This window comes from Podarcis filfolensis (genome assembly GCF_964270895.1).
Source record: "Podarcis filfolensis genome assembly, chromosome: 6".
In the NCBI taxonomy this organism is placed as follows: domain Eukaryota; kingdom Metazoa; phylum Chordata; class Lepidosauria; order Squamata; family Lacertidae; genus Podarcis; species Podarcis filfolensis.
Genome location: NC_139609.1, coordinates 65,119,480 through 65,140,305, shown reverse-complemented (window position 1 = coordinate 65,140,305; position 20,826 = coordinate 65,119,480). Strand labels below are relative to the sequence as shown.

General features: G+C 42.1%; 1 long non-coding RNA gene across 1 annotated transcript in view; it reads left to right on the top strand.

Moving 5' to 3' along the window:
- The window catches only part of LOC310764214, a 37,263-nt gene extending 17,203 nt beyond the window's left edge, over positions 1 to 20,060 (top strand). Inside the window, exons 2-3 of the long non-coding RNA XR_014549074.1 lie at positions 18,065 to 18,218; positions 19,749 to 20,060. This is a non-coding gene — a long non-coding RNA (uncharacterized lncRNA). The remainder of the gene's footprint in view (positions 1 to 18,064; positions 18,219 to 19,748) is intronic.
- The last annotated feature ends 766 nt before the right edge of the window (positions 20,061 to 20,826 follow it).

The following is a 20,826-nucleotide window of genomic DNA, read 5'->3' as shown; positions in this document are numbered from 1 at the left end:
TGTACCCAATATGAAGTTTTGCATACTTTCACAGTGATTAACAAGTACGGTATCAATTCTAAATGAGTAATATCAGCCTCTTTCAGACAATATAACAATGTTCTTTTAAGTATCCTGTCATCTTGTAAACTGTTGTAATCATAAACAGTTCAGTCAATAAATCTGTAAGCTCTCCTGAGCCACTTTGCCAGTTTCAGTAGTGTTCACCATGCAGAGTCAGATAATAGAAATTGCAGTGACTGTTTGACATCTCCCTATCAGTGAGGCTTTGACTTGTTGTTGGGGCATGTGCTATGCCACAGCTTAAAAGGAGGAATTAAATGGCTTGTCAAAATGAATGAAGCAGAAACCCAACTATAGCCTGAGATATGTGAGTTTTTTGAAAAACGATGAACCAAACATTTTGGAAAGTGATGGTGCCAGGCAAGGTTACTGGTCAATCCTGAAAAATACACAAATAAATGTGGGCAGTGCTTTAATTAAAGAGCAAGAGGTAGGCAGGGTATTAAGGAAATCCGTAAGCTCCGATTCCCTCCAGTTTAGCCAAATAATGGTCCTTCTGCACCCCTTATAAAACCATCATCAAAGTGGATAATCCCAAAACGTATGGGGACTGGGTCACTCTGACCCCTGTAATGCATCCATGGACTGGTCTCAAGTACATTTATACATTTAATTTTAACCAAAAGAAATGCAGTTCAGTTAGTACTTGAAGTTCCGGTTGTTTGGTGACCCTTTATCTGCTTCCAACAGGCAACAACAAAATCCTAAGGATTTCAGCAAAGAAGAACAAAATCCTCATGTCTGATGGGCAGTCACCATCTGCAGTCTCAGGATACTATAAATAAGCCAATAAGACCCTTGCTTAAAGAAGGTCTGTAGCCAGAAAAGTAAATGAGTTAGCATGCAGCTCCTTCCCCACCCCCCACCCATTCACCTCGTTCCAGGAGAAATCTTCTAGATACTCTCTCGCCAAATAAAAGAACCTTTATTCATCTCACACAGCCAGTACTGTGTTAAGCAACTAATCTACAAGTTGACTTTGCCCACCGATAATCCACATACATTTCCACTCCAGGCATCTCTATGCTGCCAGTTGCCTCACTTCACCTTGACATTGTGTTTTTGTTTGTTCTCATCTCTCTTTGTATTATTTTCCTTTGGACATGAGTACGATCTGTGTCTGCTTTGTTTAAACGTCTTTCGTGGGATTTCCAAAAAAGATGAAGCGGGCTGTAGTTTTAACAGCTGCACAGAAGGGAAAATTCTACCACTTGCAGCTTTCCTTTATCTCTGCAGTGTTCAGATAAGAAAATATGCATCTACTGCTAGGGATTGATGAATATGTCAATTTCAGTTTCTCTCTGTTCCTCCTTTTTTCCATCCTTCAGTTCTCCACATTTCTGCACCAATTTGCATTTTTAAAAACAAAAATCTTAACCAAAAAAATTATGAGTATTTTAGTCCTTTGTAAAATACACATTTTTACAGAATGCTGCTTGTACACATTTTTACAAGCAATTTCCCCAGTGCATAAACATGCATTTCCGTATGTCATTTTCATTAATATATACAATTGTATGCAAACTTTCCTCCGATATATTCAATTTGGACAGGTTCTTTTAAATCTTAGAACTAACTGCATTGCAAAACCTCCTGTAGAAGTGCGTATTTCTAATCAGGGATGTTTTGCAGTTTGCACATTGTTCTGGGAAGTGTGGATTCATAGAATCCTAGAGTTGGAAGGGACCATAAGGATCATCTAGTCCAACCCCCTGCAATTCAGGAATATGCAGCAGTCCCATACAGGGATCAAACCTGCAACCTTGGCATTAACAACACGCTTTAACCAACTGAGCTATTTCCCTGCTGTTTGACTCAAACCAAACTGAATTTTCTCCTCCATCCCTGCTAGAGTGCAGTAGAAAGTACAGGATACCTCCCATGATCTGGACATGTCTATCCTGCCCCCTACAAAAATCACACCATTTAAGGTTGGCAGGGGACTTCTGGATTGCAGGAGGCACAGAAGCTGCTTCACTTTGTTCATTGAAAGGAATAAACCATAATGCTTTACAGATGTCCATGGCTTCTATGAACACATGAAAGTGAGGAAAACCATTGCAACAGCAAGCTCTGTCACAACTTATTTGCATTCATTAGAACACAAAAGAAGAAAACTGTTGGTGACAAGGAAAAAAAATAGGTATAAAAGGAGAATTCCTGGGTGTTAAGATCCAAGGTTGGGGCAAGTACTCACTGGTGAGAGATTTTAAATCGCAAGATACGCACAGAAATATAGACTGTTAGACCTTTAAAATATGCCCCTCTTCCCCTAGTATAGAAAAATACCACAAATTTGGAAAGTTAAAACCGGTTTACTTACAAACTCTCCAAAGGTCAGATTCATGTGCTTTTCCATACAGCTGCACAAGCAGTAAAACTTGGCTTAGTTATAGTGGTGAGAGCTGCTAAATTATCAGTATAGGAACTCAATAGTGGCTTGTGAGTGCCATGCAGTCTGAACTTGGAGCAGCCAGTTCAGACCTCTGCAAGAGAGCCCTTCAGTGATTTGAAAAGTGCCTCCCATTTTCTCTTCTTCAAGTTAAACGTACTCATGTGCTGCTTTGCGGCACAGCAAGGAAGTCTCAAACTGATTGTAAGGGAAGACAGAGCCGAGAGAAAAAGTAAGGTTCCGCGACAGCTCCAGGAAATTGCCGCAGCAAGGAAGAAGTGGAAACTGAGCTCTTATATAGCAGCAGCAGGTGCAGCCTAATTGCTAGCAGCACCTGTGTTGCAAAATGCTTATTTACTTAAAGGAGCCCACCTTTCCCCAGGAACCTCCTATGGCAGCAGAGTAGGGAAGTCTCAGGTCTTCCTGGCTCTTCTGGAGTCCCTAAGTCAGAGGAAGGAAATGCCACATGCCCGGGCTTTCTGCCAAGCACTGGCCTGACCACCTCATAGCACTATTTCTGGTGCCCTTCCCCATCAGCTTTGGAGTCCTAGCCTCAATTACCCAATGAAGAGGCATCTGACTCCTGGGCCCTGACACCCCAGTTCTTTGTAAGACTTGCTTCCACATTCCCAGCTTTCTGCATTCTTCTGAACCTGTTCCAAATTGTTAGTATCTTTCCTAAAATGTGGCACAGACTTCATGTTACACAAAACTTTTCATCATATCGAAAGTTCATTTTGTAAAACTTGAAAAGCTGAACATTCCTATGCAGGCATCCCCAGGCTCGGGCTTCCAGCTATTTTGGGACTACAATTCCCATCATCCCTGACCACTGTTCCTGTTAGCTAGGGATGATGGGAGTTGTAGTCCCAAAATAGCTGGAGGGCCGAGTTTGGGGATGCCTGCTATAACAGCATAAACTGTACTCTTTAATGGTATCTACCCACCTATCTTACATCTCTCACCTTCCTTTTCGGTTATAATTTATGCACCTGCTCCTCTCAATTCATATTATAGAAGTTCTTGTTCTAAACTTCCATGTTTAGTTTGTGGTTGCATATTTTGTGGAAATTTATTGCAGCTGGCATTTACAAGGTGTTAATAAAGTTGTGAATGTGTGAGAACTAGTCATACTTCCCTTGAAAGAGCAGGTTCATCGCATGAGGATGTTCCTGCATCCATCTTTCTCGCTAGAGCCCCAAGTAACTTCAGTGGCTAGGAGTGCCTTCAACCAGCTTTGACTGGTATGGCAGCTACAGTCATTTCTGGACCAGGATAACCTGTGTGCTGGTAGCCTCCAGGCTGGATCAATACAATGTGCTTTATGTGGGGCTGCCCTTGCAGTTGGCCCGGAAGCTGCAGCTGGTGCAAAATGTGGCAACCTGACTGCTCAGTGGGGCAAGAAATCACCAACACACTACCTCACTGTTGAAATACTTGAAATGTCTGCCAATTAGCAACCAGGTTAAGTTCAAGGTGCTGGTTTTTGCTGCATAAAGTGCTATATATCTTGGAACCCAAAGACAAACCTAGACAGCATCTTAAAAAGCAGAGACATCACCTTGCCAACAAAGGTCTGTATAGTTAAAGCTATGGTTTTCCCAGTAGTGATGTATGGAAGTGAGAGCTGGACCATAAAGAAGGCTGATCGCCGAAGAACTGATGCTTTTGAATTATGGTGCTGGAGGAGACTCCTGAGAGTCCCATGGACTGCAAGATCAAACCTATCCATTCTTAAGGAAATCAGCCCTGAGTGCTCACTGGAAGGACAGATCGTGAAGCTGAGGCTCCAATACTTTGGCCACCTCATGAGAAGAGAAGACTCCCTGGAAAAGACCCTGATGTTGGGAAAGATGGAGGGCACAAGGAGAAGGGGACAACAGAGGACGAGATAGTTGGACAGTGTTCTCAAAGCTACCAGCATGAGTTTGACCAAACTGCGGGAGGCAGTGGAAGACAGGAGTGCCAGGCGTGCTCTGGTCCATGGGGTCACGAAGAGTCGGACACGACTAAACGACTAAACAACAACATCTTGGAACCAGGAAACCTGAAAGATCATCTCACCCCCTTATGTACCCAATCATTCACTACACAATCAGGGTGAGGGCCTCCTACAGGTACCATCATATCAGGAAGTCTGTTCCGCACAATGTAGGAATTGAGTACCTACCCTTTGGAATTTCCTCCCCTTGAATATTTAGACAGGAACCATCACTGTTGTTTTTTCAGCACCTATTTAAGGTTGAGATCTTTCCCTGTCTGCATCTGTACTGGTATTGTTCTAAAGATGTTTGATCACATTTTTTTGCTGCCCAGGGCTCCTTTGGGAGGAAGGGTGGGATCTAAATGTAACAAACAAACAAACAAACAAACAAACAAATATTTGTCCTTGCCTTACTCTAGGCAAATCCTAAGACTGTGTATTTCAGAGGGAAGAGTCCCAGCAAGCAATCTGTTCCCTCACAGGCCATGACACACGCTGTATGCAAGGATCATAATGATTAAATATGCATGAATGCCTTACCTTGCCTGCTTATGAATATTTACTGCCTAGGGTATAGACAATTCTGCAGCTACCTTGCCAAAACATTCTCCACGTTTTAACTCTTACAGCTTTCTTGATCTCCTGTGTTAATATATGCTTTTCATCAATTTAATCTCATTAGCCATGGTTCAATCTGCCAGCACTTCTCTTCCTTCTGCACGTGTTTTTCCTTAGCAATATAAGTCCTTTCTACCACACAGCTGTAAACTTTCATTGTAGCAGTTCAGTGCCCCTTCTCATCTTCTCAGTAATATGGGTGCAGGTATTTTAGTCCAACTTTGAGAATCAAGCCTTTTAAAAGATGCATTTTCAGGAACTGGATCAATCCTTTGTCAGATGCATATCTAGGGTCCTTTGTGCTGCTGGCAAAGAGTTATACTGATGCCTCCCTCCCCCATAACATTTCATGCATTTAATCTTACCACTACAGTGGCATCACGTGACCACACATATATACGTCATACAATCCACTGTCTCCAGCGGTCTGCCTTCGTAGTGCCTTGCCATTTCTCCTACTGCTCAGCTCCCAGCTCTTGTCTAAACTCATAACCTTATATATATATATAACTGGAGACAGATTTCTGGGGTGATTTTGTGCCCCTTCCTGGACCTGGGCCCCCAGTGGGGGCTGGTTTCGCTAACCCCTAACTGCACCTCTGTCCTTTGTCAATATTGCATCAATAAAAGCTGGCAGAAGCTGACAGCAGAGTCTCAGATGCAAGTCATCATAGAGTGGTTGCAGCAGGAGTCAATGTCTTTCTTTGCACTTAACATTTTCAAAGCAATATGTCTCATTTTCTCTTTAAGGGGAAAACGTAGTTGGAGAGTTTTCATTTTGCTAAATCATAGCATAAAGGCTACAGATATCGTTATTTGCACAGATCTTCTGAACTTGGTATTCTTTTAATCTTCCTGTTCACAAAAGCAAAACAAACAAACAAACAAACAAATCAACCCTGTGAACCCAATCTTTTCCACCATTAGTTCCAATCTCATTTGCATTGCAGACTAATGGTGTGGTGGTCATATATGTATTAAACAAAGATAGTTCTGTCCCTGCCTCTGACAATAGACCTCTAGAAACTAAAGGACAAGCCTGCCAATTTCAGGTTTGCATACATGAATAATACACTAAATAGGAATGCTTATATTTTCCAGTCTCTGATCATCATTTCCTAAAATCCTCTTTTCCAGCTTCCTTCTCAGTGATGGCCTATTTTCCAGCAGTATCTACCTGAAGCTGGCTTGCATTTTAAGCAGTTGAGCCATGTCACTGGTTTTACATCATTAATGGGATTCAAGGAGTCTTTGGCAGACTTGTCAGGTTTCGTTGTCATATTCACAGAGATTAGGAATGGATCATGTGAACCTTTAAGTAAATGCTCATTTCTTCCCAAGAGCTATAATCCACTACACGGTCCCGATGGGAGGCCACGTGTTCTAGTTCCTTAACGTCCCTGCTTAGAATTCATTCCGATTGTCAAGAAAATATGTAGGCAAAAGCTTTCAACAGGAGCAGCCAATGTGATGCATTCCATGTATTGATAGATTACTACTCCTGTCATCCCCAACCACTGGTCAAGCTGGCTGAGGCTGCTGGAGTTTGGAATTGGACAATATCTGGAGGGTACCATGTTGGCAGCTGCTTTGCACATTATCACATTTCACACATTTCATTAAACTAAATGAAATAAACAGAACATATATGTGCATGGCTATCACAGCACTTTCACAAAAGTTACAGTGCAGGTCAGTCCGATGTATATTACAAGAGGGACATCTGAATATATGCCAAATATCAGAAATTCAGTGGAGCCAGTGAAACAAACTGGGCAATCCCAAAAATTAAAATCCAGAAGTTGAAGATTCTGAATAACTTTGTACATTTGGACTTATACCATTTTCCTTCGTAGAAGTCTCTGGCAGTGGTTCTCAAACTCCCCCCCCCCCCGGACACACTTTCAGAATAAAACAAGAAGAAACAACTCATGGCAGTGCTTTATTTAGAAAACGGAACACAACTATTTTGTAATACGATCATAGGACATCCAGAAAGTATACTATAAAACAATGCAGCTACATAAGAACATGAATCCTTCCCAAAATCTAACTATAAATGAGCCTCTTATATATGTACCTTAAGTATGTATTCAAACTCAATGAGAGGTGTGAGCTTGCTTTTGCCAGGAAAGCTCATTTCATCATCAACACAAAAAGTCTTTTTTCTTATCTTTCATATTTGTCAGAGTTGAAAATCCCTGTTCACAACAATATGCCACGGAGAACTGCAGAACAATAGTCAACACTCTTGAAGAGAGGCATAGATACTGCTTCTGATTGTATATCCAAAAAGAGTTCAGTGGCATACTCCCGTGTTTCATCTTCAAGGTGCAATCACTCAAAATACAGAACATTTCCTCCTCCTCATTCAGTGTCAGTCCTGAACAGCTGCAATTCGCAAAGGGGTCTCTAACCCAGTCAAAATTTTATGTAGACAACAATTAGAAGTAATGATCACTCTTTCCTACTAGTGTTGCAATACGTTGCTGTATGAGGCCATACAATTCATTGCTCATCTTAAAACTTTTTACCAGTGGGAACATTTTGAGGTTATGTTGCATCGCTCTTCTACACCAGAGCTGAAGCTTTTTAAAAATGCAGTTTGTCTCATAGCTGTCAACCTTCCCTTTTTTTGTGGGAAATTCCCTTATTCCAGCGCCATTTCCTGCTGCTTCCCGCTGCTATCCCAGATTGTTAGATATCCCATAGACTGTCCCTGGGACAGGTGAGGCTGCTGATCCCTTATTTTCGAGGCTGCTGATCCCTTATTTTCAAATCTGAAAGTTGACAGCTATGGTTTGTCTATATCTGTGCCCTGCATGGCAAGAGCTCGTCCAACCAGGTAAAGATATTGGCCAAATATGCCAGCTTTGCATGCCAGTCATTGTCACCCAGTTGGTGGTACAACGTATTCTCTTCTTGTTCCAAAAACTCTCTTTATTCGTTCTTCAGCTCTAACATCTGATTTAAAACTTTTCCGTGGGACAGCCAGTGAACCTCAGAGTGCAGGATTGGGCATTGATACTTCGATTCCATTTCTTTGCAGAGTTGCATGTTTTTAGTGGCTTTGCTTTGATGAAATCCAGGAAGCACAGTCTGATCGAGAACCAACTTCAAATCAGCTTCAAGGGTCTTAGAGATTAATGACTCTCAGTGTAAAAAAACACTGAGTTGATATTACATCTGGATTTTTCTCTTTGATGAGTGCCACCATGTGGAACACACAGAGGTCTGTAAATGTGTGTGTTCACAAGTCCTCTCAGAATGTGATAGGGGACTACCCTAGTGATAGGGTATGTGATAGGGGACTACCTCTTCTGGACACACCAAGCCTCTCACACTGCCTGTCATACATGGCACTTCATCCGTACAAATTCCAATACAAGAATCCCAGGAAATCACCCCCCCCAAAAAAAACAACCCTCAGACATGGTTTAGAAAATATATTGTCCTCTAATGTGTTTTACTTGTTTGTTGTAAAGTAGAAATTGTGTAATTCTTTCATCATTGTGGATGAATCTGACATAGGCAAGCAACTGTGCTTTTCCACTAAAGTCGGTAGCTTCACCAACTTAAATGGCAAATTTAGAATTTTTCTTTGTTTCGTAAACAGACTTCTCAATATTAGCTGATATATAACTATTCTTCTGTGAATTATATAATCAGACAAACGAATATCCATAACTTGTCACTCAGCATCACCACCAAACAACATTTTCACAATCAAGCTGCAGGCAGGCTTAATCAATTTTTCAGCTATTGTATGTGGTTTTGTCTGTTAAGCAATCAATTCAGCCGCTTGGTAAGATATAATTTGCATCTTATCTGAGACTCTTAATAGCCTTTCAAAATATGACCACTGGCATTTCTGCTCTTCCAAAGCCTTTCAAAATATTGAACATTATTGTTTGCCAGATTTCCATGTTTGACAACAAGACGTCTTTTCATCTTGTTTGGGGACATATTGGAATTGGAAAAGCTCCTCACCACAGATCAAACACATAGATTGAGGGACATTTTCACCTCCAGTCCATGTGACAGCAAAACTCAGATAGCTATCCACATATTCTTGACTAAACCTTTTTCGGGGGAAGGTTTGCTGGGGCCTGCTACTGGTGTCGAATTAGATGAGTCCTCTCCAGCACTCAGTTCAAACAGCGATTCTAGATTACAACTAGGATTGTCTTCAGTATCACCTGGTGCTCTTGCTCTCAGATTTCCATTTTCGGCAAAATAAATAAATAATGATATTCTACTACGCTACACTGAAATGTTTAAATGTTTCTTTGATTGTCCTTGAATCTTCCGACCACACTTGCCATCCTCTCCTGCTACACCCTTTGAGAACCCCTGGTCTATGGACCAGATTTTGCAGCAAGATTTGGGATCAAGCAGTAGATTGGTCTTAGGTAGGAATGGCTAACTTGTCTCTGTCAAGGGTCGCATTCCCTTGGGGATAAACTGTCAGGGACCACACGCTGCCAGTGGACAGGTCCAAAGCCAATAGTAGGGTCACAGCCACAAGTGGATGGGGTTGCAGCTTTTCTCTCTCTTGCTTTCGGCCATCCCCCTCTCGCTCTTTTCTCTTCCCAGCAGGCCATGGAGGGAAGGAAGTTCACTCTTGCTAGGGGCTGCTTTGATAACTTACAGAGTGCTTTTTAAATTAGTGAGGGCTGCATGAAATTAGTTTGAGGGCTGCCAAATGCACACCCTGGTCTTAGGCAAACATATAAAATAGATATGAAAAACCACGACTCTGTCAAATGGATAGTCTCCTCCTGATGCATATCTGCATGAAAGTGTCTCTTCTTTATGAAGTTTAGATCTTGTATGGCCCAAACCACATTTCTCTTATGGACAAAAAGAATATGGAGAATATGTTGGTATGAGGTTTCTTCTCTCTCAAATCTATGAGTGAGGGTCATGGCCTCTGGAGCCCACCTATGGTTTTGTGGGTCCTTTGAACTTGGGAGCAGAAATATCGCTGTCCCTGTCTTCTGAGAGAAAAGACTTCCAAGTTATTTCAATATATTCTCATATCTTGATTGATATTCATTACTATTCATTCTTCAAAGACTTGAACCTGTTACTATCTCTGAAGCTCTTTGGACTAGTTCACATAAAAAGTTTGTCTTTGAATACAAGCAGTCCTTGGTTCTCTTTGGGCACATAGCAGATAGTAAAATATGCCCACACATTGTCCATACATGAATCAAGAAATCATTGAAATTTCTCATGTACAGTGGTACCTCGGGTTACAGACACTTCAGGTTACAGACTCTGCTAACCCAGAAATAGTACCTCAGGTTAAGAACTTTGCTTCAGGATGAGAACAAAAATTGTGCTCCGGCGGCGTGGCAGCAGCGGGAGGCTCCATTAGCTAAAGTGGTCTTCAGGTTAAGAACAGTTTCAGGTTAAGAACGGACCTCCGGAACGAATTAAGTTCTTAACCCGAGGTACCACTGTATATAGGGGAGAACCCTGCAATAAGCCCTGGTTGCCTCTTCAAGGAGTCCCCACTTTCCCATTGCCACGAACTGCATATATTGAAGCCAGTGACGAAGTGGAGAAATTTCAATATCTGTTCAGCCCTTCCAAATGAGCGGTTCCAGTTGGCAGAGAATAGAAACACTGAAGGATTGAAGGCAAACTATGGTTCTAATTTGCCAATTGATTTTTTTTTTATTGCTGCAAAATAATTGCTAGTCTTTCAAGAAGAGCAAACCAAAGCAAGGGTTTGAAATGGAGCTGAGAAGATAAAAAGCGGCTGAAAATACATCAATTAGCTATTCCATTTTATTAGGAGAAAGTGTTTTATATGTAATCAATTGTTAATTTGCAACCAACACCCACTTGTATTGCTGAAACTATTTATTCCATAGCACTGTAATAGGATGAATGTTAAGTTCTATCCCCTCCAATGAGTAGCAGTATATGGCTCCTCTTATGCTGAAGAACAAACATTTAGAAGTGGCAGGGTTTTTTTTATCGTGCTGTTTGTAATTTCCTCTGAGTTATTTTGTTGGTTTCAAAGTATTTTCAAGCTGCAGTCAGTGTCTGAATCTGACAGCTGCTTCTTGCAGTAGAACACGCATGTCCTAAGGCAGTGTTTTTCAAAACTTTCTACCTTTCGGGAACCCATGCACCACTCTCAGCAAAAGAACCCATACAAGTCTGCCATGCAATCCCTGCATGTTACAATAGACTGTAGGGCAGATAGAAAACAGTTTTTGGCCTCATATTCACCTTTGGGGGGGGGTGTTCACATGCCAGCAGTGGGTGTAGCCACCTGTCCTGTTCTTACTGGGCTCCTGAGTAAACATGAAGCTTAGCAGCAGCAACACCAATGGGGCAGCAACCATAGCAATATCCAAGGGAAGTCCAAGGTCCAAGCAAGCAGATTCCACTGGAAAGAGTCAGCCCATGGCCAGGTTTGTCATAGACATGAGATCTAATAGTAGGCAAGTGACGGAGCTGGGACATAGACATTGTTCCAGTAGCTCTTCCAGGCCAGCACTTGGGGAGGGGGTTGAGCTAATGCTGCTGGAACTACCACCCAACCTCATCTGGTTCCTGTCAACACCCATCTCTCCAGAGGTCTCTCTGCGAGGAGGGTCTTATTTTTGAGACCTCTACTCCTGGTGAATCCTTGTTTGTAGCTGGGCACTTCCTGGGTTGGCAAATAAGACTCTTGGATTCTGGGTGTGGACAGCCACATTTCAGGCTCATTGCAGGCACATCTTGCTGCCTCATCCCCAGATGTAACCTGATCCAGGGCTTGGTGCAAGGTTGGGAGCGCCTAGTGCACTTCCGAGGACTCCCCTCACATGCACACAGATGCATACAGGCCCCAACCTCAGCTGCTAGATGCTCATCAAAATATCAGTCTGGGGAAGAAGGAGGGCCTTAAACCTTTCCATCCACCCCCAAACTTTGCCTGCTTTTATTGTTATCATTTTGCTGCTAACACCATCATCAGTGAAGTCTCTGGGGTAAAAAAAAAAAAATGCAACTGGGCATTCAGAAGAGTCTCCCACACCACCCTGTTGCCGTTGGCCCACTGCCTTAAAGGAGAAGTGCAAGCTGTTTAAAATAGTGCTTTTGCAAAGCATGTTAAAGCAGCCTGCAGTGCTAAGCAGGATTCCTTCCCCATCAGTCAGTGCAACAGGAGGGCAATCCTGCTTGATCCAGGTGTGTGAGACAGCTTTCTGCAGGGAGCTCTCTCGTGCACCTGAAGCTGCTCAATTTGGCTGAGCATGTAGTAGATAGCAACATGCCTTTGAAAGGAAAGGGAGGACCCCCCTCCCTTTAGCAGTGCCTGCTGCCTACTTTGAAGTCCTGGCTTTGGAACTCCAAAGCACCAAATCCCACCTCCCACCCCTGCACTGCAGAACACAAGGGCAGCAGTGCAGTTGGACTCACATCCTCTTTGTGGGCTTCTATACACATCTGTTAGGCCACTGTGAGAACAGTATGCTGAACTTTGTGGCCCTTTATAGTCTGATACAGCAGGGCTCTTCTTACTCTCTTATGAACCACAATTAAGCAAAGTCTTACACTCTACTGTCAAAACACACACTCCATAGTATGAACAAATTTATTCTCCAAGTGTATTGATGATCAGGTCAAAATGGTTTGTTCCAATTGCATCAAGGAAATCGATTCTGCTGAAAGACAATAATTTGAAGAAGGAAAAAAATCCTTCCAAAACCAGGAAACATTGGCTTTTGGGCTGATGATTATGCCACAGAACCAAACAGTAATCCTACTTGCTCAAAAATGAAAAAAAAAAAAAAACAAGAAGGAAACAGGGTGACAATTCCCACGCCTCCCAAATGTTTATCATGCAAAGTTTATTTTGCTTTCCTACCTGTTATTATCAAGCTTGCAAATGAATAAGCTACTTGAATACAGCTCTTAGTACTTTTATTGCTATCTAGGGTGAAATGAAATAAATAATAATAACAACAACAACGGCATTTTAATCATGTACCTTTATAGGAAATTGTGTGACTGGGATAATTGATACCAAGAGGAATAACTATAGAACATAGCTAGCAACATTCCATTACTTTAATGATTTTTACATTTTCAACTGCAGTGAAAATGGCTTTTATATTAAACAACCTTGAAATATATATTCACTGCTCTTTTCTGAACTATTACCAATTCTGACAGTAAGAGCTGTTTGACAGTGAAATGGATTCCCTCGGAAGGTGGTGAACTCTCCTCCCTTGGAGGTTTTTAAGCAGAGTTTGGATGGTCATCTGTCATGGATGCTTTACCCTCAGGGTCACTTCTAGAACTACAATTCTATGATTCTATGTCCCACTCAACATATCTTCATGCATTCTAGTCACCATGTGCATGTCTGCAGCAATTACAGATTACACACTCAGGGTAAACCATCACAATAGGGGCTGGGGGTCAAATACTAAAAGTTTGTGGAACAGAACATTTTGGGAGGCCCAGCTTTTCTGAAACTTGCACCACTGTGACACCATAAGATGCAAGTTTCTTCTATTTCTTCACAGCTATTAATGGTAGATAAATGAGTCCTGTTGTCATTTGCATTTAAATCACTTTACATCTGAGCAGGGGAGTACCTAGGGGTTGGCCAACTTGACCCCCGCCAAGGGCCCACGCCGGGGGGGGGGGGGCGGGCGCACAAAAATTGTGCCTCTCCACTCTGGCTTGGAGTAGCAAGGAGCCTACCAGTCCCTCCACATACTCTGTGAGCTGCTCCTCTGCTCCTCCGGGTGGCCGTGCAAGGCACACAGAAAGAATCCAGTTGCTGGTGTGGGCCACTGAAGCAGCACTGCAGGCCCCCTCTCCATTCTCCTCTCTGCTCTGCCCTCCCCTGCTGTCAACTGGCCACTTTTAGACATCCATCTGCTGATGTGGTTCTTCTTTCTTTGACCACAGACCTAGGCTTCTAGGCAGAGCATCACAAGCCCTCTAGGTGAGCCAACAAGAAGAAGAGACAGAAACTGTGATCTAACCAATCTACTCCCTTCTATACCAGCTGTGTCTCTCTGTTCTCTGCCTCTGATCTGTTTGAACGTGAGCCCCAACAGGGATGAATGAAACAACAGAGAAAGGTAAAGTGTACTTTGACTGCGTAGGTCAAAAGTTGTTCCAGACACTGAAGACAGATTTTCAGTCCTGCTACTGTTCAGGTGAAAAATGAGTGAGCGGCAGCTGCTCCCACTCACAAATATAGCATGCACACATTTAGATTTGCACACACATGGAACTAACGCAGAGAAACACAAGGACATGGGACTCATTGACAAATATGCTTTGACTTCCCCAGCAGCCCATAAGTAGTTCCCTTCTCCTCCCAGCCCACTTTTTAGCAACTGACAAGATGAAACAGCAAGAGAGTGGGAGGCAATTCTTGAGACTCAAACTTTTACAGCTTTAACAGCCCCAACAACAAGGACCTTGCCTTGAATTGAACCTGGAAGCAAATTAAGCAACGAATGTAGCTGGAGCAAGGTTTGTGTAGCATGATCTGATCACCTGGCTCCCATCAAAACCCTTACTGCCACATTTTGCATCAATAGAAGCTTCTGGGTTGCCTTTAAGGGGAACTCCATCTATAGTGCTTTACAGTGGTCTAACCTTTAATGGAGCAGAGTGCAAGGTTGGCTAATGTATTGCCTCCAGAGTTTGTTGAACTCCAGCTCTCATTATTCTTGGCTATTGGCTGATAGGAGATGGTGTCCAACACATCTGGAAGACACTACATTGACTAGGCTAGAACATGAATCTTTAACCTAGACATGCTGATTATCTATCATCTATCTATCATCTATCTATCTATCATGATCTATCTATCTATATCTGTATTCAGTCATGTGAGCCTTTGTCCACCAATAGTGGTACAACCCAGACTATAAGTTTACTATTTCAGTGAGAATTAGGCCTTCACAATCCATGTAACAGTCATGTAAAGCAAACTGCTGGTATCGCCATATGATGAGGTACTAAGAGACTTGTGTCTATCCTAGTCCACCTGGTGAGTTTTTAAGAAAAGATGACATTTGAACCTCACTCTTAAGTCACTACTTACTCTCAGTTTAGATCTTATTATGAAATTGTTCAGTCTTACTAACGCTGTTCTTCTCCGCTAACATGATGGAATATGACCTTAGTTTCCACCTTGTCCTTAGTTTGTGAGCAGTGTGGCATATGTATCATTGTTGAGTTCCTTCAGACCAGTTAATTCTATTAATAATTCAGTGTTTAATCATTCAATTAAATGCATCATTGTCCTCATCTAGAGGGCAAAACATAGAATATTATCCAGTTCAGTTAGCATCCCAGAATATTCCTTGATAAAGGGGTTGTTGTTTTTGAAGGATTAGATTTAAAGAATATACAGTGGTACCTCAGGTTACATACGCTTCAGGTTACAGACGCTTCAGGTTACAGACTCCGCTAACCCAGAAATAGTACCTCAGGTTAAGAACTTTGCTTCAGGATGAGAACAGAAATCGTGCTTTGGCGGCGCGGCGGCAGCAGGAGGCCCCATTAGCTAAAATGGTGCTTCAGGTTAAGTACAGTTTCAGGTTAAGAAAGGACCTCGAGAACAAATTAAGTACTTAACCCGAGGTACCACTGTATAGGCAGAAGGTTCCAATAATATCCCCACACTTTGTACCACATAGTCATCATTTGGTAGAGCAATTATCTACTTCATTTGCTAAAGCCTTTATTGAATTTCAGAGTTCCACATTCCACACTGTTGTCGCTGGGACACTTACCAGTGGGGGCCAGCCCAGAAGTGGATTAATAAGTTGTTTCTTCCTGCTACTGTGGAACTACATAAAGGGAAGGTTCAGTGAACTATAGTTACCATAGAGGTATTGCACCATCACAAGAGGGAGGTCAAATGGTCATGAGCTGGCCTCTTGGGATGTGGCCTTCACTGCAAGAAACATGTTCTTAAATACAAAGCTTGGAGGATAACCCTTGGGAGCTCTTTCTGTATTCTGGCTGTTCTAACGCAATTCAGTACAGAAAAGCAGCTCAAAAGTACATTGATTAAATTATTAATGTTTACTTGATGCAGCCCATTGAATAATTAGGAAAGGAATGCTTTGCTTATTTTCAGAGATACTGTCAGATTTTTTTTAACTGTGCGCTAGTACAGTGAAGAGCCCATTAGTACAGAAAGATGAGAGAGCATGTTTGTTGCCCTGATAGCTTTTCAGTCAAGCATCTCCAGGGCTGAATTGAAATACCTAGTTAACACAAGCACTTGGCAGGAATTAACCCCTTCAAGCTAAAATTCCTGCTGATGGGCATTGCTTCCATCCAGGTCCCAGCAGAAGGGGAGAGGAAAGGCAATATGGAACCTGGTTGCTGCATTGGAGACAGGTGATCCAGAGAAGGGGTGGGCAATCCATGACCCTCCAGATGCTGCCAGACCTCACCTCCCACCACCCCTGACCAATGAGCGTGCTGCTTGGGACTGATTGATCTTGGGAGTCCAATAATAACTGTAAGGCACCAGGTTCCTCTCCCTTGAACCTCAACCCTACTATGGCAAGCTTCCAGTTTCCAGTAGTTACTGCACATATACCTTTACTGTTAAAGTAGCTACATACAAATATGACTTGTCTTCTTGTGCCATTAATAACTGTGAAGAAGAAAGAATTTCAATGGGTGCAGTATCTCCCCCTCCTTAGATTACAAAAAACGCACCTACTCCAATTCCCTCTTTCAAAGAACAGTTGACAATTCAGGGTGATATCTAATATTAGTCATAGGCTGAGCATACTCACTGCAATAAAGAGGTCTGCACTGAGCATTACTCAATTGGATATCAGCCACATAGCACAGGCCTTCCATGCATTTAGTCACCAGTTTGTGCATCATTTTGTAAGTGCAACTGCCTCCACCTCTGTAAACTTGCCTCATTAGTACAGCCTCCAGCCATGTACTCCTTTCCAATGAGCGTATACACTCTCACCTGGAGAGCTCACCAAATGGTTCATCTTCCAGAGGATTTTTTTTCTTCTTCATCTGTAGGTGTATCTACCGGGAAGAAGCATGGAGGGAGCATAAAAGTAACAACAGACTTCTAACTGCTTTCAGTGATCTTTTGTTGCACCGTAATCTATCTTCATCTCTAGTTAATCTGCCACATCTCTTTTGGCTGCGTACTTATGTGAAATAATGCTGGAGAAGTCCACATTTGGGCCACGTTGCCTTTGAGCAGAGTGTTTGAATCCTGTTCCGTTGCTGCCTGCCCTCCTCATTTCTTTCATAGCTACGTGGTGGGACCTCCTTTTGGTGTCCACACAAGCCGTCTGTGGAGTAACCATCCATTTTTGCAGGGATTGCTAACATCAATGTGCCTATTTGCTACAGTGACCTCCTAAGTGGGAAACAACTGTAAGGTCTCCAGCAATGACTTCCACCTGTTTCTGCCATATACAGTCTATGGCTAGCAATACCCTCAGCACATTTTTGAAAGATAATGGCCTGAGCACTTAGGTCCAGATCATGGCCTCAGACATTGGTTTCATGCAGATGCTAAGACCTGTTTGTGTCAACTGAGAAGTAGCTCTGCAATGAGAGATGTCTCCTTAATTTGGTTCTCAAAAATATGCCCTATTTACAATTTGGTATAAAAATAACCAAGCACTTGACAGATATTTTCTAGACTGCTGCCACAACAAAAATGTGTTTCATGCCTGTAAAGCAACAATGTCAAAGCAGTATTGTCGCTTCTGTTATTTGTTATCAGCATAATAGCAAAAGAACTCCTTTGGAACAAATAGAATATAATATGCATTTCCAGAGTTTTTTTTATGGTTATAAATTGCCATTCTGTGCTGGAGTCACTTGCAGTCATTAGCAAATAATGACAATATAATGATAATCTTCAATGCTCATGAATCTCGCACCAACCTTTCTGCTGAGCTTATAATTAAGATGTCAGAATTAATTTGTCTTGGAAAGCTGAGGCTTTTTTTTTTGTTTTTAAGAGGGGGGAGCCAAGATTGATTCCAGCTTCATGTACAGATAACAGTCTGACTCTTCTGCATTGGCTGCAAGGATTCTCCATAGTGTGAAGAACAGTGCACTGGAGTGGAAATGAAGCTCTCTTCTCTACGTTGATAGATGTAGATGTCAATTTTTGTAAGTATAAGACATAAGGAAGAAAATAAATCTGCTTTACTTAAAAAGAAAACATACTTTTGCAAGCAGATAATCAGGGATACCAAGAAGCTTCATCAGCGGATGCATATGTTTGTGGCAGGGTAATGCTGTATTGTCTCCTGGGTTTAGTCTTCTGTAAATAATTCCATGTCCTATATTTCTTTCTCTCTAAGATACACGCTACTGTACAGAATATTGAGAATTATAAGAGAATCTAGGTTCTGAACATATACAACAAAAACCAGAATAACACCAACAGAAATACCCAAGCTCCGTGCTTAACTATCCTAGCTGCTTATGCCTGGCTTCTTAACTGACCAGTTTTACAATCCATCTTCTGTAATTTTATTATGGTTGATTCTTAGGTATTGCAGATGAGCTCATCCATCAAACCAATTGCCTTGAAAATTAAACCTTTTTTAAAGTGCTGCTTTACAATTTGCAAAATATATCAGAATGTGGCAGTGGGTATTATGGGACAAGTAAACTTCACTTAGCTTGTCTTGCCCAATATAAAGAAGTTGATTGTTAAATGGAAAGGCTGCGAGGCAGGTTGTATTTGATTGCAAAAATCTCCAAAAAAATGAATGATAAATTTGGAGGAGGGAGAAGTTGTTCCGCTTTCTATCAATTCAGTGTCCATCTTATTTTGAAATAACCAAGAAATTCTGTGACTCTCAGATGGCTACCTGAATTGTTGCACATATAAATTCCTTACCCATTGCCTGGTTGTATGCAGCCATCACAACCACCAATTATAAATTATAATTTTTGTGTCTCACCACAAACTGGTGCATTCACTCTCATCTTCACACCCTTTTTGTCATAAAACAACAACATAGTCGTCCCCCCCGTCACATATGTAGGCTTAAAAACTTAACAGCTGCACATGTGAGAGTTGGCATATGCAGGAATTCATACTGGGCAGCAGGAACCTAGTGGTCATATAAATCAGACAAAAGTCAATTTTGTTGGAGGCTCTGGTCCAAATGGAAAGCAGATCGCACCCTTTCTGTAGAAAGCACAATATTCCATCTTCCCAATGTTTGTTACCTGTTAATTTTCAAATATTATGTGATTATTCACATGATCTAAAAGCCACTTCTGGAAAATCAACAGAATCCAGTGGAAGTTTAGTGCTCATGTCCCTGTTATTTGCTTCCAGGAAAAAATCTGTAAGCAATCCAGTTAACTTAGAAAATCACAGGCGTTTTGCATTGTAATTTCACATGACAAAACTTGGGGTGGTATTCTTCCATACAGCTTTCCCCCACTATTTAAAATTTAGCATGGCATGGTGATCAAAAGGCCACAGTTCTATAAATTCAGGTAATGCGGTGTAAAAGGAATCTTCGAATTCTTATGTTTTACTGTTAATCTGCTTTATTGTAGGTACTTTAAATTTGTTTTTAGTTCTGTTGTATGGCTGCCCTGAGAAGTTGTTTTTACAGAGTCTCAAAGATGTGCTCCCAAGCCCACATTTGCAGCATGTTCACATTCTTGTCTCAGTGACATCTATGCTGACTTGGTCATGTCCACAGAATGGAAGATGGCAGGGTCTCCAAGGACGTGCTCTAAGGGTAGCTGGCTTCCGGCACCAGGCCCATTGGCAGACCGACTCTGTGTTACAAAGATGTCTGCAAATGAGACACGGGGGCTGGCAACATCAAACCCACCATGTGGGAATGTCTTGTGGATGACCTCAGTGCCTGGAGACCAAAAGTCAGGCTTGACTTCACCCCCGAAGGTGCACTCTTCCATTCTCTCCTGAGGCAGACAGATGCCACCACCACCACCAACTCTTTAAACATATAATGGGGTAAAGGTAAAGGGACCCCTGACCATTAGGTCGAGTCATGACCGACTCTGGGGTTGCAGTGCTCATCTTGCTTTATTGGCCGAGGGAGCCGGCGTACAGCTTCTGGGTCATGTGGCCAGCATGACTAAGCCGCTTCTGGCGAACCAGAGCAGCACACAGAAATGCCTATAATGAGGTAGATTACCTGTAAATGAGACTTTCTCTCTCTCCAACTTCTAAATACTGGCTTAGCTTTCCTTCTGTTTCATTAATTTGTTCCTTACAAATAATGATGCTTGCTTTTTTGAAATACACATCATTGTCATTATGACACCTCTTTCATGTTACGTTTGAAAACACACTTTCCATTGCACGTCATATTCTCTAACAAAAAACTGCCACAGTCCACATTGTCACAGATGTGGCTGTGAACCATTTTTCTCCAGATGGAACTGCACTGGCCCTATAAAACTCAGCATTATCAAGCTTAAAACACATTATTCCCTCTAGTGGATTCCAAATGCTGAAAAGCTTGTAGCAAAATTAATTAAAACAAATTATGTTTGTGGAGTAGTCAAGGATGTATACTCTCCCACCCACCCCCTTTAACAGTCAACTCACACTTAGAGATGATTCATATCTTTCCCCATTGCAGCCATATGTCTGGAGCACAACTCATTAGTACCATATGGCCAGGGGCTCCTATCGTTATAGCTGGTAACTGAGCAACATTGGGATTCAGAGCTGGGCACAATCAGGTGATACACCATCCGGATTTCTGGGTGATGC